Raw genomic sequence first — 26,904 nt, forward strand, 5'->3', positions numbered from 1 at the left:
TGCAGGATTGTATGTGGGACCATCATACTATGTACAGGACTGTATATGGGACCATCATACTATGTACAGGGCTGTATGTGGAGCCATCATACTATGTACAGGACTGTATGTGGGGCCATCATACTATGTACAGGACTGTATGGAGGACCATCATACTATGTACAGGACTGTATGTGGGACCATCATACTATGTACAGGGCTGTATGTGGGGCCATCATACTATGTACAGGGCTGTATGTGGAGCCATCATAGTATGTACAGGACTGTATGTGGAGACATCATACTATGTGCAGGACTGTATGTGGGACCATCATTCTTTGTGCAGGACTGTATGTGGGGCTATCATATTATGTACAGGACTGTATGTGGGGCCATCATATTATGTGCAGGACTGTATGTGGGACCATCATATTATGTGCAGGACTGTATGTGGAGCCATCATACTATGTACAGGACTGTATGTGGGGCCATCATATTATGTGCAGGACTGTATGTGGGGCCATCATACTATGTACAGGACTGTATGTGGAGACATCATAGTATGTACAGGACTGTATGTGGGGCCATCATACTATGTGCAGGACTGTATGTGGGGCCATCATACTATGTACAGGGCTGTATGTGGAGCCATCATAGTATGTACAGGACTATATGTGGAGACATCATACTATGTGCAGGACTGTATGTGGGACCATCATTCTTTGTGCAGGACTGTATGTGGGGCTATCATATTATGTACAGGACTGTATGTGGGGCCATCATATTATGTGCAGGACTGTATGTGGGACCATCATATTATGTGCAGGACTGTATGTGGAGCCATCATACTATGTACAGAATTGTATGTGGAGCCATCATACTATGTGCAGGACAGTATGTGGGGCCATCATACTATGTGCAGGTCTGTATGTGGGACCATCTTATTATGTACAGGACTGTATGTGGGACCATCATACTATGTACAGGACTGTATGGAGGACCATCATACTATGTACAGGACTGTATGGAGGACCATCATACTATGTACAGGACTGTATGTGGGACCATCATACTATGTACAGGACTGTATGTGGGGCCATCATACAATGTACAGGACTGTATGTGGGGCCATCATACTATGTGCAAGACCATTATACTATGGGCAGGACTGTATGTGGAGCTATCATACTATATGCAGGACAGTATGTGGGGCCATCATACTATGTGCAGGTCTATATGTGGGGCCATCATACTATGTGCAGGACTGTATGTGGGACCATCTTATTATGTACAGGACTGTATGTGGGACCATCATACTATGTATAGAACTGTATGTGGGACCATCATACTGTGTGTAGGACTGTATGTGGGGCCATCATACTATGTGTAGGACAGTATGTGGGGCCATCATACTATGTGCAGGTCTATATGTGGAGCCATCATACTATGTGCAGGACTGTATGTGGGACCATCTTATTATGTACAGGACTGTATGTGGGACCATCATACTATGTATAGAACTGTATGTGGGACCATCATACTGTGTGTAGGACTGTATGTGGGGCCATCATACTATGTGCAGGACAGTATGTGGGGCCATCATACTATGTGCAGGTCTATATGTGGAGCCATCATACTATGTGCAGGACTGTATGTGGGGCCATCATACTATGTGCAGGACTGTATGTGGGACCATCTTATTATGTACAGGATTGTATGTGGGACCATCATACTGTGTGCAGGACTGTATGTGGGGCCATCTTATTATGTACAGGACTGTATGTGAGACCATCATACTATGTACAGGACTGTATGTGGGACCATCATTCTTTGTGCAAGACTGTATGTGGAGTCATCATACTATGTACAGGGCTGTATGTGGAGCCATCATACTATGTACAGGACTGTATGTGGAGCCATCATACTATGTACAGGACTGTATGTGGAGACATCATATTAAGTACAGGACTGTATGTGGAGACATCATACTATGTACAGGGCTGTATGTGGGACCATCATACTATGTGCAGGGCTGTATGTGGAGTCATCATACTATGTACAGGGCTGTATGTGGGGCCATCATACTATGTGCAGGATTGTATGTGGGACCATCATACTGTGTGCAGGACTGTATGTGGGGCCATCTTATTATGTACAGGACTGTATGTGAGACCATCATACTATGTGCAGGACTGTATGTGCGGCCATCATATTATGTACAGGACTGTATGTGGGATCATCACACTGTGTGCAGGACTGTATGTGGGGCCATCATACTATGTGCAGGATTGTATGTGGGACCATCATACTATGTACAGGACTGTATATGTGACCATCATACTCTGTACAGGACTGTATGTGGGGCCATCTTATTATGTACAGGACTGTATGTGAGACCATCATACTATGTGCAGGACTGTATGTGGGGCCATCATATTATGTACATGACTCTATGTGGGATCATCACATTGTGTGCAGGACTGTATGTGGGGCCATCATACTATGTGCAGGATTGTATGTGGGACCATCATACTATGTACAGGACTGTATATGGGACCATCATACTATGTGCAGGACTGTATATGGGACCATCATACTATGTGCAGGGCTGTATGTGGGGCCATCATACTATGTGCAGGACTGTATGTGGGGCAATCTTATTATGTACAGGACTGTATGTGAGACCATCATACTATGTACAGGACTGTATGTGGGGCCATCATACTATGTACATGACTGTATGTGGGGCCATCATACTATGTACATGACTGTATGTGGGGCCATCTTATTATGTACAGGACTGTATGTGAGACCATCATACTATGTACAGGACTGTATGTGGGGCCATCATACTATGTACAGGACTGTATGTGGGGCCATCATACTATGTGCAGGACTGTATGTGGGGCCATCATATTATGTACAGGACTGTATGTGGGATCATCACACTGTGTGCAGGACTGTATGTGGGGCCATCATACTAATGTGCAGGATTGTATGTGGGACCATCATACTATGTACAGGACTGTATATGGGACCATCATACTATGTGCAGGACTGTATGTGGAGCCATCGTACTATGTACAGGGCTGTATGTGGAGCCATCATACTATGTACAGGACTGTATGTGGGGCCATCATACTATGTACAGGACTGTATGGAGGACCATCATACTATGTACAGGACTGTATGTGGGACCATCATACTATGTACAGGACTGTATGTGGAGCCATCATACTATGTGCAGGACTGTATGTGGGACCATCATACTATGTGCAGGACTGTATGTGGAGCCATCATACTATGTACAGGACTGTATGTGGAGCCATCATACTATGTACAGGGCTGTATGTGGGGCCATCATACTATGTACAGGACTGTATGGAGGACCATCATACTATGTACAGGACTGTATGTGGGACCATCATACTATGTACAGGGCTGTATGTGGGGCCATCATACTATGTACAGGGCTGTATGTGGAGCCATCATACTATGTACAGGACTGTATGTGGAGCCATCATACTATGTGCAGGACTGTATGTGGGACCATCATACTATGTGCAGGACTGTATGTGGAGCCATCATACTATGTACAGGACTGTATGTGGAGCCATCATACTATGTACAGGACTGTATGTGGGGCCATCATACTATGTACAGGACTGTATGTGAGGCCATCATACTATGTACAGGGCTGTATGTGGGACCATCATACTATGTACAGGACTGTATGTGGGGCCATCATACTATGTACAGGACTGTATGTGGGGCCATCATACTATGGACAGGGCTGTATGTGGAGACATCATACTATGTACAGGACTGTATGTGGGACCATCATACTATGTACAGGACTGTATGTGGGACCATCATACTATGTACAGGTCTGTATGTGGGGCCATCATACTATGTACAGGACTGTATGTGGAGACATCATACTATGTACAGGACTGTATGTGGGACCATCATACTATGTACAGGGCTGTATGTGGGGCCATCATACTATGTACAGGGCTGTATGTGGGACCATCATACTATGTACAGGACTGTATGTGGGACCATCATACTATGTACAGGGCTGTATGTGGGACCATCATACTATGTACAGGACTGTATGTGGAACCATCATACTATGTACAGGACTGTATGTGGAGACATCATACTATGTACAGGACTGTATGTGGGACCATCATTCTTTGTGCAGGACTGTATGTGGGGCTATCATATTATGTACAGGACTGTATGTGGGGCCATCATATTATGTGCAGGACTGTATGTGGAGCCATCATACTATGTACAGGACTGTATGTGGGGCCATCATATTATGTGCAGGACTGTATGTGGGGCCATCATACTATGTGCAGGACTATATGTGGGGCCATCATACTATGTGCAGGACTGTATGTGGGGCCATCATATTATGTGCAGGACTGTATGTGGAGTCATCATACTATGTACAGGGCTGTATGTGGGGCCATCATACTATGTACAGGACTGTATGTGGAGCCATCATACTATGTGCAGGACTGTATGTGGGGCCATCATACTATGTACAGGACTGTATGTGGAGTCATCATACTATGTACAGGACTGTATGTGGGGCCATCATACTATGTACAGGACTGTATGGAGGACCATCATACTATGTACAGGACTGTATGTGGGACCATCATACTATGTACAGGGCTGTATGTGGGGCCATCATACTATGTACAGGACTGTATGTGGGGCCATCATACTATGTACAGGACTGTATGTGGAGTCATCATACTATGTACAGGGCTGTATGTGGAGCCATCATACTATGTACAGGACTGTATGTGGAGTCATCATACTATGTGCAGGACTGTATGTGGGGCCATCATACTATGTACAGGACTGTATGTGGAGCCATCATACTATGTACAGGACTGTATGTGGAGTCATCATACTATGTACAGGGCTGTATGTGGGGCCATCATACTATGTACAGGACTGTATGTGGGGCCATCATACTATGTACAGGACTGTATGTGGAGCCATCATACTATGTACAGGACTGTATGTGGAGCCATCATACTATGTTCAGGACTGTATGTGGAGCCATCATAGTATGTACAGGACTGTATGTGGGGCCATCATACTATGTACAGGACTGTATGTGGGGCCATCATACTATGTACAGGACTGTATGTGGAGCCATCATACTATGTACAGGACTGTATGTGGGGCCATCATACTATGTACAGGACTGTATGTGGAGCCATCATACTATGTACAGGACTGTATGTGGGGCCATCATACTATGTACAGGGCTGTATGTGGAGCCATCATACTATGTACAGGACTGTATGTGGAGCCATCATAGTATGTACAGGACTGTATGTGGGGCCATCATACTATGTACAGGACTGTATGTGGAGCCATCATACTATGTACAGGACTGTATGTGGAGCCATCATAGTATGTACAGGACTGTATGTGGGGCCATCATACTATGTACAGGACTGTATGTGGGGCCATCATACTATGTACAGGACTGTATGTGGGGCCATCATACTATGTACAGGACTGTATGTGGAGCCATCATACTATGTACAGGGTTGTATGTGGAGCCATCATACTATGTGCAGGACTGTATGTGGGGCCATCATACTATGTACAGGACTGTATGTGGAGCCATCATACTATGTACAGGACTGTATGTGGGGCCATCATACTATGTACGGGACTGTATGTGGAGCCATCATACTATGTACGGGACTGTATGTGGGGCCATCATACTATGTACAGGACTGTATGTGGGGCCATCATACTATGTACAGGACTGTATGTGGAGCCATCATACTATGTACAGGACTGTATGTGGGGCCATCATACTATGTACAGGACTGTATGTGGAGCCATCATACTATGTACAGGACTGTATGTGGGGTCATCATACTATGTACAGGACTGTATGTGGAGCCATCATACTATGTACAGGACTGTATGTGGAGCCATCATACTATGTACAGGACTGTATGTGGAGCCATCATAGTATGTACAGGACTGTATGTGGGGCCATCATACTATGTACAGGACTGTATGTGGGGCCATCATACTATGTACAGGACTGTATGTGGAGCCATCATACTATGTACAGGGCTGTATGTGGAGCCATCATACTATGTACAGGACTGTATGTGGAGTCATCATACTATGTACAGGACTATATGTGGGGCCATCATATTATGTGCAGGACTGTATGTGGAGCCATCATACTATGTGCAGGACTGTATGTGGGACCATCATACTATGTACAGGACTGTATCTGGGGCCATCATATTATGTGCAGGACTGTATGTGGAGCCATCATACTATGTGCAGGACTGTATGTGGGACCATCATACTATGTACAGGACTATATGTGGGGCCATCATATTATGTGCAGGACTGTATGTGGGACCATCATACTATGTACAGGACTGTATCTGGGGCCATCATATTATGTGCAGGACTGTATGTGGGGCCATCATACTATGTGCAGGGCTGTATGTGGGGCCATCATATTATGTGCAGGACTGTATGTGGAGCCATCATACTATGTACAGGACTGTATGTGGAGCCATCATACTATGTACAGGACTATATGTGGGGCCATCATATTATGTGCAGGACTGTATGTGGGACCATCATACTATGTACAGGACTGTATCTGGGGCCATCATATTATGTGCAGGACTGTATGTGGAGCCATCATACTATGTGCAGGACTGTATGTGGGACCATCATACTATGTACAGGACTGTATCTGGGGCCATCATACTATGTGCAGGACTGTATGTGGGACCATCATACTATGTACAGGACTGTATCTGGGGCCATCATATTATGTGCAGGACTGTATGTGGGACCATCATACTATGTACAGGACTGTATCTGGGGCCATCATACTATGTGCAGGACTGTATGTGGGACCATCATACTATGTACAGGACTGTATCTGGGGCCATCATATTATGTGCAGGACTATATGTGGGGCCATCATACTATGTACAGGACTGTATGTGGGACCATCATACTATGTACAGGACTGTATCTGGGGCCATCATATTATGTGCAGGACTGTATGTGGAGCCATCATACTATGTGCAGGACTGTATGTGGGACCATCATACTATGTACAGGACTGTATCTGGGGCCATCATACTATGTGCAGGACTGTATGTGGGACCATCATACTATGTACAGGACTGTATCTGGGGCCATCATATTATGTGCAGGACTGTATGTGGGGCCATCATACTATGTGCAGGGCTGTATGTGGGGCCATCATATTATGTGCAGGACTGTATGTGGAGCCATCATACTATGTACAGGACTGTATGTGGAGCCATCATACTATGTACAGGGCTGTATGTGGAGCCATCATACTATGTACAGGACTGTATGTGGAGCCATCATACTATGTACAGGGCTGTATGTGGAGCCATCATACTATGTACAGGACTATATGTGGGGCCATCATATTATGTGCAGGACTGTATGTGGAGCCATCATACTATGTACAGGACTGTATGTGGGGCCATCATACTATGTGCAGAGCTGTATGTGGAGCCATCATACTATGTACAGGACTGTATGTGGAGCCATCATACTATGTGCAGGACTGTATGTGGGGCCATCATACTATGTGCAGGACTGTATGTGGGGCCATCATACTATGTGCAGGACTGTATGTGGGGCCATCATACTATGTACAGGGCTGTATGTGGAGCCATCATACTATGTACAGGACTGTATGTGGAGCCATCATACTATGTGCAGGACTGTATGTGGAGCCATCATACTATGTACAGGACTGTATGTGGGGCCATCATACTATGTGCAGGACTGTATGTGGGGCCATCATACTATGTGCAGGACTGTATGTGGGGCCATCATACTATGTGCAGGACTGTATGTGGAGCCATCATACTATGTGCAGGACTGTATGTGGGACCATCATACTATGTGCAGGACTGTATGTGGGGCCATCATACTATGTGCAGGACTGTATGTGGGGCCATCATACTATGTGCAGGACTGTATGTGGAGCCATCATACTATGTGCAGGACTGTATGTGGGACCATCATACTATGTGCAGGACTGTATGTGGAGCCATCATACTATGTGCAGGACTGTATGTGGAGCCATCATATTATGTGCAGGACTGTATGTGGAGCCATCATATTATGTGCAGGACTGTATGTGGGGCCATCATATTATGTACAGGACTGTATGTGGGGCCATCATATTATGTACAGGACTGTATGTGGGGCCATCATACTATGTACAGGACTGTATGTGGGGCCATCATACTATGTACAGGACTGTATGTGGAGTCATCATACTATGTGCAGGACTGTATGTGGGGCCATCATACTGTGTGCAGGACTGTATGTGGGGCCATCATACTGTGTGCAGGACTGTATGTGGGGCCATCATACTATGTACAGGACTGTATGTGGGGCCATCATACTATGTACAGGACTGTATGTGGAGCCATCATACTATGTACAGGGTTGTATGTGGAGCCATCATACTATGTGCAGGACTGTATGTGGGGCCATCATACTATGTACAGGACTGTATGTGGAGCCATCATACTATGTACGGGACTGTATGTGGGGCCATCATACTATGTACGGGACTGTATGTGGAGCCATCATACTATGTACGGGACTGTATGTGGGGCCATCATACTATGTACAGGACTGTATGTGGGGCCATCATACTATGTACAGGACTGTATGTGGAGCCATCATACTATGTACAGGACTGTATGTGGGGCCATCATACTATGTACAGGACTGTATGTGGAGCCATCATACTATGTACAGGACTGTATGTGGGGTCATCATACTATGTACAGGACTGTATGTGGAGCCATCATACTATGTACAGGACTGTATGTGGAGCCATCATACTATGTACAGGACTGTATGTGGAGCCATCATAGTATGTACAGGACTGTATGTGGGGCCATCATACTATGTACAGGACTGTATGTGGGGCCATCATACTATGTACAGGACTGTATGTGGAGCCATCATACTATGTACAGGGCTGTATGTGGAGCCATCATACTATGTACAGGACTGTATGTGGAGTCATCATACTATGTACAGGACTATATGTGGGGCCATCATATTATGTGCAGGACTGTATGTGGAGCCATCATACTATGTGCAGGACTGTATGTGGGACCATCATACTATGTACAGGACTGTATCTGGGGCCATCATATTATGTGCAGGACTGTATGTGGAGCCATCATACTATGTGCAGGACTGTATGTGGGACCATCATATTATGTGCAGGACTGTATGTGGGACCATCATACTATGTACAGGACTGTATGTGGAGCCATCATACTATGTACAGGGCTGTATGTGGAGCCATCATACTATGTACAGGACTATATGTGGGGCCATCATATTATGTGCAGGACTGTATGTGGAGCCATCATACTATGTACAGGACTGTATGTGGGGCCATCATACTATGTGCAGAGCTGTATGTGGAGCCATCATACTATGTACAGGACTGTATGTGGAGCCATCATACTATGTGCAGGACTGTATGTGGGGCCATCATACTATGTGCAGGACTGTATGTGGGGCCATCATACTATGTGCAGGACTGTATGTGGGGCCATCATACTATGTACAGGGCTGTATGTGGAGCCATCATACTATGTACAGGACTGTATGTGGAGCCATCATACTATGTGCAGGACTGTATGTGGAGCCATCATACTATGTACAGGACTGTATGTGGGGCCATCATACTATGTGCAGGACTGTATGTGGGGCCATCATACTATGTGCAGGACTGTATGTGGGGCCATCATACTGTGTGCAGGGCTGTATGTGGGACCATCATACTATGTGCAGGACTGTATGTGGAGCCATCATACTATGTGCAGGACTGTATGTGGGACCATCATACTATGTGCAGGGCTGTATGTGGGACCATCATACTATGTGCAGGACTGTATGTGGAGCCATCATACTATGTGCAGGACTGTATGTGGGACCATCATACTATGTGCAGGACTGTATGTGGGGCCATCATACTATGTGCAGGACTGTATGTGGGGCCATCATACTATGTGCAGGACTGTATGTGGAGCCATCATACTATGTGCAGGACTGTATGTGGGACCATCATACTATGTGCAGGACTGTATGTGGAGCCATCATACTATGTGCAGGACTGTATGTGGAGCCATCATATTATGTGCAGGACTGTATGTGGAGCCATCATATTATGTGCAGGACTGTATGTGGGGCCATCATATTATGTACAGGACTGTATGTGGGGCCATCATATTATGTACAGGACTGTATGTGGGGCCATCATACTATGTACAGGACTGTATGTGGGGCCATCATACTATGTACAGGACTGTATGTGGAGTCATCATACTATGTGCAGGACTGTATGTGGGGCCATCATACTGTGTGCAGGACTGTATGTGGGGCCATCATACTATGTACAGGACTGTATGTGGAGCCATCATACTATGTGCAGGACTGTATGTGGGGCCATCATACTATGTACAGGACTGTATGTGGAGCCATCATACTATGTGCAGGACTGTATGTGGAGCCATCATACTATGTGCAGGACTGTATGTGGAGCCATCATACTATGTACAGGGCTGTATGTGGGGCCATCATACTATGTGCAGGACTGTATGTGGGGCCATCATACTATGTACAGGGCTGTATGTGGGGCCATCATACTATGTGCAGGACTGTATGTGGGGCCATCATACTATGTACAGGACTGTATGTGGAGCCATCATACTATGTACAGGGCTGTATGTGGGGCCATCATACTATGTGCAGGACTGTATGTGGGGCCATCATACTATGTGCAGGGCTATTAGGACTTTTGCTATAGGGCCCCATGATTTCTATGTACGCCCCCGGCTTCCGTCTAATCTGCTCCAGACCAGCAGTCAGCTGCAGTATGTTGCCCCAATCTTTCCCAGCCCAGAGACACATTTAGTAAAATTAAAAGGATTGTCCACTCTTAACATTGATGACTCATCCTTAGGACAGGGCATCAATGTCTGATCTGTGTGGCTGTGATAGCTGGCACCCCGCAGATCAGCTGTTTTCACAGCACAGTTATGGCACAGCACAGCTCCGCCTACTGTATAGTGGCCGCAACCGGGTACTGCACATCCGTCACCTATTCAAATCAATAAGGGGTGGTTGTGCAGTACCTGCTTGTGGCCACTATACAGTAGACGGCGCTGTGCAGTTCTGTAACTGAGCGGTTCCTGCTGACACCGAGAACAGTTGATCTGCGGGGTGCAGGGTGCCGCACCAACACCGATGAGACATTGATGACCAGTCCTAAGGATAGGTCATCAGTGTTAAAGTAGTGAATAACCCCTTTAAATATTCATGTTTCCCTCCTCTGGTCCAGAACTAGCTGCTGGCTGACTTTTGGGGCTGATGATGATTACGTTTTCTCCCTACTAAAAACGGCCAGTCCTCCAGCCAGTTTTGCACTAGGAACTTATTTGTCCAAGAACATATGATTTCTATAAGTGCTGGGCAATCAGTCCCTATATAAATCATATCTTCTTGGCCAAATAAGCTCCTGGTGCAAAACTGGAGGACTGGGCGTTTTTAGTAGGAGGGACAACCCCTTTATTTTTTCTTTATATGGTGATAACATTAAGGGCTCGTTCACACGATTGATGATAATCAGATCGATTATGGTAATGACACTGATCACACTCCGATCAGAGTTTGATCAGTGTCTGTTTACTGTGATCTGATTCTCTCACATAAGGACCAATCGTATCTCAGGTGTGGAGAAGACGGAGAGCTGAATTTCTCCATCTCTTCCATTGTATGTGTCCGCTTACATCAGACTGCACTTGAATGACATCCGAGTGCAGTCTGATGTTTCAGACTTGTACGGGTGACCCGAATTCCAGAGCCACTCGCAGCTTGCTGCAAATATCAGAATGATTTGTTCTATAGAGAACAACGCAGCAGATCTGCACTGCCCATAGAGCTATCTGATAAAACTTCGGACAGCACTCAGCCGTGTTATATGACAGTGTGAGCGAGGCCTCACTGTGCCAAACACATTCTCATCTGCTTCCCGTAAAAGAAGTGAATGAGAAGTGATGAGAATGTGTTTGGCAGATCACCTAGTTATGGTCACGTGGCAACTGCCTGAACCGCCTGGTAAAGCCGAACCCCAACATTACACTCTGCTAGTAGTCAGCGGGCTCCACTGCTGACTATAAATGTGCACTGGGTGAAAAACCCCTATAACTAGGAGGCAGGGTGGGCTGAGTGTATAAACTATAACTATTAGAATATGCACTGACCTTAGGTCCTCCTGCAGATAGGGGCATACATAGCAGAAGTCCTAATTCTGGTTCCCAATTTCAAAACCAAAAAATTGTCAGCGGGGTCACGGGGCATAGGCGCAGTCAAAGAATGGCGGAACTCCCAACTTTTAAAGACAAAGTCATTTTTCACCTATTGAACTCCCTTAGTGCTCTCACCCACAAACTGTACAGAAAAGGTTGTACAGAAAACATACATTCCTATTTAAAAACAGCGATTGGCATATGGGCTGCTTTGGTTTGTTTGTGCCAGGGCCGATTTTTAGTCCCAGTCTGGCCCTGAATGACGCCCACACGGTCCCTCTTATGATTCATGGCATCCTCTCCTATAAAATATTGTCCCCTCTTATATACTATAACCACCATCCCTACCCCATAAACTATGGCCACCACAATAACTGTCAAACCATCCCCCCTTAATAACTGTGGCTTTACACTGTCCCTCCTAAACACTTTATCTATGATATGAACTCTAGCCTCCACACTGTCCCCATCTTCAGTGCCCTTCCCCACAATGCCCCCTCTTCACACTGTACTCCCTCCATATTGTGCCTACACAATGTCCCTCCTTTTGCCTCCCATAATGTGCCCTTACTGAATCTTCAACTCCTTTAAGGAGCCCTTACCTTCCCCTCCTTTGTTGCACTCTATCGCACACAGTCTGCACCCCCATTTACACTCCACACAGCCAGCGCCCCATGTAACCCATAAGCAGCCAGCACCCCATATAACCACGATATGCAACCTGCAACACCAACATTCAGCCTGCACCCCCATATACAGCCTGCAGCCCATGTACTCCCCATATACAATCTGCACCCACTATTCCCCCCATATACAACCTGCACCCCCCCACATTCAGCCTGCACCCGATGTACCCCCATATGCAGACTGAACACCTCCATATAAAGACTGCACAACCCATATGCAGACTTCGCATCCCCATATTCACACTGCACCCACATATACAACCTGCACCCCATGTACTCCTGTATACACCCTGTACCCCCTCCACTTTCATAAACAAACAGCAGCCCACGTTATATTAAACACCGGCTAGAATTCTGGTCAGGAAGTCCCAGAACTAGCACGGACATGCCTACTCAAAACATTAGAATACTGGAGAACAAGCGAGTATAATGGCATAAGAATAGCTTTATTAATAGAAATAATTAAAACATATAGGTCAAACAAGTGATAGATCACATTATATTAATGGAACATAAAGTGCGGTGTGCCAAGCACTGTGGCACCGCACGGTGAAAGAGGCGTACCCATAGTCTAGACTGGCGGCAGAAAGGAGGAATGTATGATAATCAACAAATAGACACAAATAAAAATACAAGGAGGCTCAGACATCAGCCATACTACAATGGTGTCGATCATATGAGTCATGAAATTTATTCACCAACAGAGAAGGGTCTTTAACAGCGTGAGGCGCCACAGGAGTGGAGTGGAGTGGTGGTCAGAGCATGCCTCGACGCGCGTTTTGCAGGTAAGAAACCAGGGCTTTCTCATGTACCCCCATATACAGCCTGAACACCATGTACTCCCCATATATAACTTGCACCTCTATATAAAATCTTCAACCCCACACATACAGCCTGCACCCCATGTACCCCCATATACAGACTGCACCCCCATATGCAGGCTTCCCACCAAAATAAAGAGACTGCACACCACATATACAGCCTCCCATATACAGACTGCACCCTCCCATATAAAGAATGCACACCATCATAGAGACTGCACCCAGCATACAGACTGCACCCCCAATACAGCCTGCTCTCCCATACACAGACTGCACACACCCCTATACACAGACTGCATACGCCCATACAGACTGCACACACCCTATACAGCCTGCACACCCCCATATTCAGCCTGCACCCCCCACATTCAGCCTGCACCCTATGTACCCCAATATAAAGCCTGCATCCCCCTCCATATGCAGCCTGCACCCCATGTACCCCCATATACAGCCTGCACCCCACGTACTCCCCATATATAACTTGCACCTCTATATAAAACCTTCACCCCCACACATACAGCCTGCACCCCATGTACCCCCATATACAGACTACACCCCCATATGGAGCCTGCACCCCCAAATACAGACTGCACCCCCATATGGAGCCGGCACACCAATATAAATAGACTGCACACCCCATATACCGACTGCACATCCCCATATACAGTTTACACCCTCCCATATACCTACTGCACCCCCCCATATAAAGCTTGCACACCATCATATAGAGACTGCACCTCGCCATACCCAGACTGCACACCCCTTATACAGCCTGCACACACCCTTACAGCCTGCACACCTCCATATATAGCCTGCACACCCCCATACACAGACTGCACACTCCCATACACAGACTTAACCTCAATTACCTTTCACTTGTGTCCCCTAGGATGGCTCTTCCCATGCGAGTCACATAGACATGACGTCATCACAGGTCCTTCACCTTTAGGATTAATTGTCTCTTCCATCCTAGCAGGGAGTTTATTGCTGCTGCTCTGCCCATGCAGCGCTCACTTCATAAACTTTCACCACCTTCCCCCTCCCATCCACCCCAAAATAAAACTGTGGTATTGACACTGTCAATCAGAGAAAAAGGGGCAAATTTTTTAAATATATATATTTTTTTACTTCTTCATCATGGCGCTGCCCCCTGCAACCTGCCACCCTAGGCACCTGCCCTCGGTGTGGTGGGTGCCTGGACTCCATACTCCCCAAGGTAATATGCCTACAGGCTTCTACTTATGATTTATCCAGGTGACTTTTCTATTATATTTTATGTGTTATGTTACTTTCATTAGTTGCGGGTTCCTGTACAATGGACATCCATGAAGTAACCATCTACTATATTCCTATTTATTATATGCCACATACATAGAAAATCATGCATAAGCACTTCCTTTGAATATGTTTAATGCATATCACTATGCTCACCTGGTGTTATTTTCCAGTAACTTTTTGAGTTTTTTTCTGAGATTACCCCTATACATATTGTATCTGTACAGGTCTACCCACCATTTTTCATCTGTGGTGATTTCCTTCTTCTTACTTTTATTATTTTTTTTTATGTATTTAAATAAAGTATTTTGCAAATTTTAATTTGGGCCATGTAGTTATTTTTTGAGACATGTCTTGGTGTATATAATCTATATCTGGCCAATAAGGATTTATATTTATAGGTGTATAATTTTGAATTTTGTCAACCGATTTCGCGTTCCCATAGTCCGAGAAAAAGATTAGCATATGAGGGGACACATGATGCCCCCAGAGACGTTCCTTGCAACTGCAAAAAGATCTTTTTCTTAAATGTGAACGCATTATACAGTATGTCAACACAAATTCCAGTAAAGTGATTTAAAGTGATTATGTATCACTGAAAGACACGAGTACAATTGAACACTGGGAGCAGATGTGCTGCATGTTCTGTGAGCCGGCTGTCAGACTGATCAGAGAACTGCTGACTCCCAGTACGGGGGAAGCAGAATGTAGCTGCCAAATTACACTACCGTTCAAAAGTTTGGGGTCATTTAGAAATTTCATTATTTTTTGAAAGAAAAGCAAATTTTTTTTTCAATGAAGCTAACATTAAATGAATCAGAAATACACTCTATACATTGTTAATGTGGTAAATGACTATTCTAGCTGCAAACATCTTGTTTTTATTGCAATATCTACATAGGTGTATAGAGGCCCATTTCCAACAACCACCACTCCAGTGTTTTAATGGTACATTGTGTTTTCTAACTGTGTAAGAAGCTAATGGATGTTTAGAAAACCCTAGAAAACCCTTGCACAAGTTTGTTAGCCCAGCTGAAAACGGTTTGGCTGATTTGAGAAGCTATAAAATTGACCTTCCTTTGAGCTAGTTGAGAATCTGAAGCATTACATTTGTTTGTTCTATGAAACTCTCAAAATGACCAGAAAAAGAGAACTTTCATGTGAAACTCAACAGTCTATTCTTGTTCTTAGAAATGAAGGCTATTCCATGCGAGAGATTGCCAAGAAACTGAAGATTTCCTACAACGGTGTGTACTACTCCCTTCAGAGGAGAGCACAAACAGGCTCTAACCAGAGTAGAAAGAAGTGGGAGGCCCCGCTGCACAACTGAGCAACAAGACAAGTACATTAGAGTCTCTAGTTTGAGAAATTGACGCCTCACAGCTCCTCAACCGGTAGCTTCATTACATAGTACACGCAAAACGCCAGTGTCAACGTCTACAGTGAAGAGGCGACTCCGGGATGCTGGCCTTCAGGGCAAAGTGGCAAAGAAAAAGCCATATCTGAGACTGGCTAATAAAAGGAAAAGATTAATATGGGCAAAAGAACACAGACATTGGACAGAGGAAGATTGGAAAAAAGTTTTATGGACAGACGCATCAAAGTTTGAGGTGTTTGGGTCACACAGAAGAACATTTGTGAGACGCAGAACAACTGAAAAGATGCTGGAAGAGTGCCTGACACCATCTGTCAAGCATGGTAGAGGTAATGTGATGGTGATGGTCTGTGATTGCTTTGGTGCTGGTAAAGTGGGAGATTTGTACAAGGTAAATGGGATTTTGAATAAGGAAGGCTATCACTAAATTTTGCAACGCCATGCCATACCCTGTGGACAGTGCTTGATTGGAGCCAATTTAATCCTACAACAGGACAATGACCCAAAGCACACCTCCAAATTATGCATGAACTATTTAGGGAAGAAGCAGGCAGCTGGTATTCTATCTGTAATGGAGAGGCCAGCGCAGTCACCAGATCTCAACCCCATTGAGCTGTTGTGGGAGCAGCTTGACTGCATGGTAAGCAAAAAGTGCCCATCAAGCCAATCCAACTTGTGGGAGGGGCTTCAGGAAGCATGGGGTGAAATTTCTCAAGATTACCTCAGCAAATTAACAGCTAGAATGCCAAAGGTTAGCAATGCTGTAATTGCTGCAAAGGGAGCATTCTTTGACGAAAGCAAAGTTTGAAGGAGAAAATTATTCTTTCAAATAAAAATCATTATTTATAACCTTGTCAATGTCTGGACTATATTTTCTATTCATTTTGCAACTCATTTGATAAATAAAAGTATGAGTTTTCATGGAAAACACAAAATTGTCTGGCTGACCCCAAACTTTTGAACGTTAGTGTAAGTGTGGCGCCCCTAAGGGTTCGGTCGCCACAGAGGTATTGCATCTCAACCAGAGGTGTAGTATCTCACTCTCAGGTAAGGAAGGAGTATGGCTCAGGACCCTAATACTACATCCACTACACCACATTTCCGGGGGACAGGGCAAGAATGCTCCTACTGTAGAGCACAAGTGTCCCTGATCCCTGTCTAGAGTGGGGAGGAACCACTTAGAGAGGGGGAACTAAGTAGTGGATGGGTGAAGGACGTAGATCCTGGGAGCACTGGAGTAGGAGTATAAGTAGGGGAGCCATCTTGGGAACAAGTGAGTGTGCAGTCAGAGGAGGAGAGTGAAGGAGCAGGGGCTCTGTAGGAGCTCGGCTCCAGAGGCGGGCCTAGTCAGGAGGCCTGAGCCTGAGGAGAAAGGAGAGGAAAGAGGGAGCAGGAAGGCTCCAGGATGAGGAGAGAAGGGACCCCAGTGCAGCCAGCCACCCGTACGCCCGCCGCTGCCAGGAGGTAGGGGGGTCAGGCCAAAGAAGGGGAACCGGGTCCCCCAACCAGCAGAGACTACAGGACTCAACTGGGAACCGGAGGCTGCAGCACTTTAAGTACCGCAGGCCGTCCACACCAGCCACTAGGAAAGTAGCCACGGATAGGACCCCGGGGACGGAACATACGTCGCCCGCTAAGGCCCGAGGACACTGGACAGAGGTGCCGCTAGGTGTGAGGTACAAGGAAAGAGGCCAGAGAGGACACACAAAAGGGGGTCCTGCTAAATACTCCAGAGATACCTGAGGGTCAACCGCGCTCCTCACTGCGTGAGCACAGGACGCCGTGGGCTCTTACACTGGCCCTGTAACTGGAACTGCTTAAATCGTGAGTAAAGGATCTGGGACTGCATAGTGCGGACTCTGTGATTATTCCTGCACCGCGACACCTTATACCATCACCACCATCATCCACACACACTGCCCTGAAGCTACACTCCTCCTGTGGGGAGTCACATCACCTTGCTGCACATACCACCAGCTTCAGTGGACTGCTCCGCTGCGGCAGTTACCAATAACCGCAATCCTCAGGTGGCGTAGTCGGACATTAATATTTGTGCACATAGACTACCCCTCTAGTTTGACCGCCCTGGGTCACGGACCGGGTCACCGCCACAGTGACTACAACCCCCAGCGTCTACAGGCCCGGCTCCGGGTGTTCCCCACGGCTCAGGGGGCGCGTCAACTTTGGCGTAGTCGGCAGGATCTGCAACCCACCCGTTATCACTGGGTAATGCGCGCCTAGAGACTGTTTCACTGTACTAAATGTGGCGCCCACCCCAGAAGAACGGGCACCATTATGTGCGTGCTAAAAGACGACAAGAAACCACCTCCCATCATGGGCCAGGTCCCAGTATGGCGCCAACAGCGGAGCCCGCCCCAAACAGCAGTGGTCATGTATGCAAGTGTGTCCATCAAGGTGGGGGGGCTGACCCTGAAAGTGACGGACAGCAGATTGCTATGGGACCACAACCAATTGCCCTGGGACCGCCCCCAAAAGGGGAGAGGGGAGAAGAAAACTGGGAGACAGGGTGTGGTCTGGATCAGTCTAGACAGACCGCACCAGGTGAGGAAGATGGAGGACGGCAGTACCGGAACCCCAGTCAGCGACCTGCTGCAGGCCGCAGCACCCTACATGCTGGAGGAGCTAGTGGCTAAGCTGCCCCAGGGGGACTCGGAGTTCCTCCGCTTGGGAATGGAAGACCTGGGCGGGAGGATGGAGAGGGCCCAGCGAGATGCCATCACTGAGTGGAAGCGGGAAATGGAACGGCGGATGGCAAGCCGGCAGCCGATGACGCTACCAGGCACCGGCGATGCCCCAGCCTCAGCGGATCCCGACCAGCGCCAGGAGGCGACACGTGACGCAGAAGCGGCCGCGGGAGCAGGTAGGAGGAGTCTCCCTGTCCCGGGCGCTGCCAGCGACGACCTGCTCCTGGGCCCCCTGGTGGAGCCGCTGATACTGGGCGCGACCATCACCAGCCCGCTCCTGCCCCCGCAGCAAAGCCCGCAGCCAAGCCCTCCAGCCCCGGGCGCAACCAACACCAGCCCGCTCCTGCCCCCTGCAGCAAAGCCCGCAGCCAAGCCCTCCAGCCCCGGGCGCAACCAACACCAGCCCGCTCCTGCCCCCGCAGTTAGTCCCGCTGCCAAGCCCTCCAGCCCCGGGCGCCACCAGCGGCGGCACGCTCCTGATCCCGCCGCAGGCCCCGCAAGTCCCGGGCGCGCCTGCCCTGCACGCCTCGCAGACACCGACACCGTTACCTCCGGGCACCAGCGATGCCGATCAGCTCTTGGGTGCCCTGCAGGAGCCGTCTCCCCCGCCCGCTGAGTGGGTGTATCGGCGTCGCCGGTGGGACTGGTCCGCGGAGGTAGAGGATTAGCAGCCCCCGCTCCTGCCCGCTCCGCAGCCCACCGCCGCCGTCTCCCGGTTGCCGGAAGACGAGGCCCAGTTCGAGTGGGACCCTGCTGGGGAGGACCTGATGGGGTTCTCCCAGTAGACCAAGGCAGCTGCAGCCCACCGCAAAGAGTTATGCCGCAGAGAGATAGCCCAGCTTGAGAAGGAGCGACTCCTCCGGCGGGTCCGCTGGGAGCAGCTCGAGGCCAGGAACATGGAGGAGAAGGCCGGGACCCGAAGGGACAAGCAAGCGGCTCGTGGTCCCAGAGTCACCGGGACCATAGTAAAATTTAACCTTAACAAAGGATGGGGGTTCATCCGGGACCCGCTGTCAGACACGGATCTCTTTGTAAACAGGAGAGATGTGGAATCCCATTTACAGGAAGGACACTCGGATCGGGATCTGTATTCCGGGAACACCGTGTCCTACACCAGGCACCGAGGAGCAAGGGGCTGGTATGCCCTGAACGTCCACCGGGTGGAGACAACGTTCTACAGTGCTGATGACCCGGCTGGGTCGGCCTGCGGTGGACCAGAGCCTCCCCGGAGGGAGCACCCTTACTGAGTATAGTAGGTGGAACAAAACTTTAAAATTGTAAATAAGTTACCCGTCAGGGTATGCAGAGACACTGCAAGTTTATGTTTTCCCAGTTGCCCGGAAGGGTACAATCAAAAGTTAAAAAGTTTTACATGTGTGCATTAGTTACCCGGAAAGGGTGTGAATGGACATTAGGAAAGAGGACAGTGATCTTCCTGAGAACTGATATTGTAAATAGTTTGGTACTTCTTAAAGTGCCCCCTATTGGTTTTATAAGAACTACAACGAGAGACCTCAGAACAAAAACCCGTTGGAGGTGGCCGAAGACGAGGTCCAGCATCTGGATCGTCTAAGCCCTGCAGCCACCCCAGGGCCTCCATTGAGGGTTTGGGACGGGTCCCTCATGTTCGTGTTTGCAAGTTTGCACCTTATTGAAAAATGGACACCTGGTTGCAGACATCACTGTGACCGGTTGACCAAAAGTTTACTTAAAAAGTTTATGTGAAAATTGTTTTTGATATGACAAATGACAAAATATGAAGAATGTTTATATGAGAAAATGTTTTTCTGTGCAAAAGAAGTGTTTTATATGAAAAATGTCTTATATATGTGAAGAAATGTTTTATAAGTGTAAAGAGAAATGTTCTTTAAAAAGTATTCATAATGTCTTATATAGTAACCAGTAACGTTAAAGGAAGTGTACCTCCCATGAAGGGAAGAAATGATGTTTATGATCTTATATGCAGGTGCATCCTAAAATTTTGCAAGTCTCTAATTTAACCTGTCTTTTACTCTGTTCCAGCCCGTGGACGTGCTGTGTTTTACCAGGGGTGTGTGTGGCGTCCCTGAGGGTTCGGTCGCCACAGAGGTATTGCATCTCACCCAGGGGTGTGGTACCTCACTCTCAGGTAAGGAAGGAATACGGTTCAGGACCCTAACACCTGCATTCACTACACCACATTTCCGGGGGACAGGGCGATATTGCTCCTACGGGAGAGCACAGTCCCTGATCCCTGGCTGGAGTGGGGGGAACCACCTAGAGAGGGGGAACCATGTAGTGGATGGGGTGGAGGACGTAGATCCTGGGAGCACATGTGTAGGAGGTATAAATAGAGGGAACTATCTTAGATCAGTGTAGTGTCAGAGGAGAAGTGACAGGAGCAGGGGCTCTGTAGGAGCTCTGCTCTGGAGGCGGGCCTAGCCAGGAGGCCTGAGCCTGAGAGGAGAGGGAGCTGGACAGCTCCAGGAATGAAGAGTGAAGGGACCCTAGGGGTACGGGCCGTGCAGCAAGCCACCCATACGCCCGTTGCTACCAGGAGGTAGAGGGGTCAGGCCAGATAAGGGGAACCAGTCCCTCAACTAGTGGAGGAACTGAAAGGCTCAGCTAGAAACCGGAGGCTGCAGCACTTTATCTACCATAAGCCGAAAGTCCACACCAGCCTCACTAAGAAGGTAGCCACATAGGACCCAGGGGACGGAACATACATCGTCCGCCAATGCCCGGGGGTACCGGATAGAAGTGTCGCTGGGTGTGAGGTGCAGGGAGAAGGCCAGAGGAAGGACACAGAAGGGGGTCCTGATAAGTACTCCGGAGATACCTGAGGGTGGACTGAACCCCTCACTGAGTACGCACAGCACGACGTGGGAAGTTACTTTGACGTCTGTGAATTGGAAGTTGACAACCGTGAGTAAAGACCCTGGGACTGCATCGTACTGACTCTGTGGTTATTACTGACATCCTGCACAACCACCATCATCCACACACACTGCCCTGAAGCAACACTCTTCCTGTGGGGAGTTATACTACCCTTGCTGCCAAACCATCAGCTTCAGAGGACTGTTCCGCAGCGGCGGTCTCTATTGACCGCATTCCACAGGTGGCGTAGTCGGATATTTACACCCATATATATAAATACGCCTTGGATTGACCGCCCTGGGTCACGGACCGGGTCACCGCCACCGTGACTACAACCCCCAGCGTCTACAGGCCCGGCTCCGGGTACCCCACGGCCCAGGGGGCGCGTCAGATGTAGAAGAACTTCAGCAGATAACCGCACTGTTACTAAAAAAAAAAAATCTCTATACAAAGACCAACACTGATATCTATCACTATATGGTCACCATATGGCTGTAATGTCAATCCTGCAGCACATGTAAGAAATTACAGTACAGTTACAGATGGTGACTTACATCTGATGTTCTTTCTGGTGGAGTCATTCACTTTTCCTGTGTTTTCCATCTAGCCCATAACTTCTTCCAGCCAGTACTTGGCTGCAGAGATTACAACAAAGACACATGACTTCTCACATTCTTAGCACCATCCTCATCTATTCCCAACCTGCACAAAATCCTTATCCTGCTGATACCCCAATGCTGAGCCTCTGCTACCGTATGTGTCCCTATTACTGCACCTACTGTGTGGTACTGTGTGCCCTCAAGATGATAAAACAGAACAGTGATGGCGAACCTCTTAGAGACCGAGCGCCCAAACTGCAACCCAAAACCCACTTATTTATCGCAAAGTGCCAACACGGCAATTTAACCTGAATACTGAGGTTTTAGTTTAGAAAAAACAACTCATACAGAGAAGAGAAGGGGGCAGCAGAGAGCAGACGGGGGTATCAGAGCAGGCAGAAGCAACAGAGAGCAGGCTGGGACAACAAAGTGCGGCCACAGACAGGAGCAGGGGTACCAGACTGCATATATAAAGAAATATGCTCGACCATCCTAGTATATGCTCTCCCCATCCTGGTAGATGCTCCCCCCTGTTGGTATATGCAACAGTTATGGACTTCTTTGTTTGTGTGAAGGAGGACTTTATGCTGACCTCACAGTAGATGGCGATGTTGTGTAAAGTTTCCTCGTTTACTGTATTGTAAAAGAAAAAAGTCTCTCTTGTACTTACTGTTTTGTTCTTACTTCCTGGTGCAGTACTGTGTGACTGTGCGTTTTTTCCTTTACCTCATGTTCTGAGAAGTAAAAGCTTGTTATCCCATGTAATCTGCTCTGTGAAGTTTCTACCGCAACTGTGGGTATCCAGATGCTGTGCAACACCCCCATCCTGGTATATGCTCCTCCCCATCCTGGTATATATGTCCTTCATCCTGGTATATATATCCCCCATCCTGGTATATGCTCCACCATACTGGTATATATATCCCCCATCCTGGTATACATATCCAACAATCTGGTATACATATTTACCATCCTGGTATATGCTCCTCCCATCAAGGTATATATATCCCCCATCCTGGTATATGTCCCCCCATCCTGGTATCATTCCTGGTATATGCTCGCTGATCATTTTATATGTCCCCTGTCCTTGTATATCCTCCCCCATCCTGGTATATGCTCTCATCCAGGTATGTCTCTATCCTTAGAAAAAGGAGAAAAATAACTCAGCAATATATTGCAAAAATATTTTATTTGAGTATAATACACAAAAAAGTAAGATAGAAATTCAGACAATGAGGTAGTGTCAGATGATAAGGTGCTTCCAGGTAGGGAAAATATAATAATACATTTGTAATAAATCCGTGAAACTTCAAAAATTGCACATTGCCCACAAAATAGCTTAATTGTAAATAATATTAAAAGAAAAGTGTCAATAGACTGGGGTGAGAATCACAGGATTAAAATGAGTTTCCTCAACTGTGGGAATAATGATCTCACTAAGTGCTATATGAAGAGAAATAATAGATCAAGAGATGAGGATGTAAGTGTTCTTGGTATACAACCATATGCCCATCTCCATAGCCAAAAACATATAACAAACAGCGAGATAGTTACCAGACTAGGATGCACAGCAAGGGGGAGGTAAGAGGATAGTAAGGTTGATAGCCCAACGCACGTTTCGCGGCGTCCCAGGCCGCTTTCTCAAGGGCAGAAGGTATTATGTTAATAGTGACCCGGGATGTGTATATATATGTGTCTCCCCATGGAGCCTGAGAGTATGAACAGCTGGTCAGTGAGGCACGCACCCGGAAGTGGCCAGCTAAGCCGGGGGCGTGCCGCATGGACCACATGACACGCCAGACACGGCGCATGCACGCGGCGAAGGGAGCACGCCGCGCGCCCCAGCCGTCAAACCGCCAACCGCACATGCGCGGGAACGAATATCCCACGCAGGTGCAGGGCAGCCCGCAGACGGCCAGGCGCACGCGCGCCTGTCTCTATCCTTGTATATGCCCCTCCATCCTTGTCTATATCCTCTGTCCCTGTATATGCTCCCCCCATCCTGGTATATATTCTCCCATTCTGCTGGTGCCGCTGTTGTTAAATACAAAGAAAAAAAAGACTCACCTTCCCCCCGCTGCATGTTGTCCTCCTATGAAGCAAGCATCTTGAGTCGGTCGACAGGGTGGGGGTACTCGGATACCAGGATGGATGGGTTACTTCTGTGGGGATCACGGTTGGTCGGTTCCCGGTTCCGTGCCCTGGACCGTCAGTAAAGGGATGGGGGTGAGGATGATGGGAGTATTGTGTCCTGACGCCTCCTGTGGTAACTGGTAAAATCGGTTACCAGCGCTGTGTATGGTTGCTTAGGTGATCGGCTTACGGCTTGTACGAACGCGAATATCAAAGTAGGCACACACACACATTAAGTCTTTGTTTCAGTACCTTTCTTTTACTGATGTCCGGTAACAGGTACAGTTCAGGAGGGTAACCAGGTTTTCGGTGCAGGTAGAGATATTCACTCTGGAGATTTGTGAGGCCTCCTCTAACAATGTGTGTGTCCTGCCTTAAGCTGAACCTGCCACATTTTACTTTCTTTGGGGTCCTTCTCCAGAACTGACAATGAGGACCTTTCCTTGGGGCTACCAATTCTCTTTTTGAGCCCCTGGTCCTATACTTGGTCAAGTTTGGCAACTCTTTCCCCTTCTTCTTCAGGGGGAGTAGATCCTCCTGATCTGTCCGGGTTTTCTATGCTATTCCTGAATTAATAGCAATCTCGGACTCCGGTGTCCGGGTGAGCTAAAGGGATAATAGTTTTATCTCTTTCTTTCTCCTTCTAGCCTCCGTCCCTTTCTCTAGGGCGCTTCACAACACAGACCTGTTTCCTAGTTCAGGGCTTCACTGGTCCCAGCCAACAGCTCTCCGTCTCTCTCCTCCTTCACCCGTCTCTAGACTAACTGCCGCTTTTCTGTCTCCCTGGAAACTGACTCCTCCCCTCAGACCTGAGGTGGAAGGTGTTGTGTGTGCCCAAGTGCACATCTCTCTCTGCACCTATGGATCCTGTGGTAATCCCCCGCAGGGGTGCCATAATCTGACTTCAGTTTCCAAGCGACGGGGGCACATGACGTCACTGCTATGCATCCAGTCACGTGCATGGTGACGTCAGCTGCTGGCCTCTGATTGGCAGCGTGTATTGCGGAACACAGACCCGGCAAGTTCATGCGCTACAATACACTTCAGCTGGATGTGTGCCCGAGAACGTACATCCAGCAGAAGTAGGGGCTGGTGTTGACCCGCAAACTCACAGGCTGAGGGCACATGTGCCATAGGTTCGCCACTGCTGCTCTACAATATATTAATGCCCTGTGCAAGTGCCCTAGAAAATAGTGCCCACATTTTGACCCCTATAAAGTAATAATGCCATCTGTGTGCCCCTTTGTCAGTCACAATAACTTGAGATCCACTATAACAATAAGTGCCCACTTAATGTTTAATGTTACGAGTCTCCCCCCTGTATAGCTCCCCTGTACACAGTATGATGCTGTCTTATACACAGTATAATGCCTGCACACTGCATAGTAGCCTTCACACAGTATACTGACCCCTTAGTAGCTCCCAAACTGTTTGATGGCCCCAGCACTGTATTATTTCCCCCTCACAGTATGATGGCCCTCACAGTAATCCCCACACTGTAAAATGGATCCACAGTAGTCCCCACACTGTATAGTGGCCCTTTCAGTAGCTACCACACTGTATGATGGCCCCTTTAGTAGCCCTCACACTGTATTATGGCCCCCTCAGTAGCCCCTAAACAGTACGATGACCCCCTCAGTAGCCCACACTCTGTATCATGGCCCGCCAAGTAGCCCCCACTCTGTATCATGACCTCTTTAGTAGCCCCCACTCTGTATCATAGCCCCTTTAGTAGCCCCAACACTGTATCATGGCCCTTTAGTAGCCCCAACACGGTATCATGGCCCGCTTAGTAGTCCCTACACTGTGTCATAGCCCCCACTATATATGATGGCCTCCCCTTAGTAGGACCCACTATTTGTGAGGGCCCCTTTAGTAGCCCCTACTAAATATGGAGTAGCCCCACTATTTATAGAGGCCCTCATAGTAACCCCCACTATTTTGACAGGGCCCCCACACATTATGGCCAAATACAATTTTAAAAGCAAAAAATAAACATCATATACTCACTTTACTCCAGCTTGTTCAGCAGCAGACCGCAGCCGGTCCCGGGCAG

Source organism: Phyllobates terribilis, unplaced genomic scaffold, assembly GCF_046119375.1.
Source record: "Phyllobates terribilis strain yellow unplaced genomic scaffold, ASM4611937v1 Scaffold_5__5_contigs__length_657084704, whole genome shotgun sequence".
Classification (NCBI taxonomy): Eukaryota; Metazoa; Chordata; class Amphibia; order Anura; family Dendrobatidae; genus Phyllobates; species Phyllobates terribilis.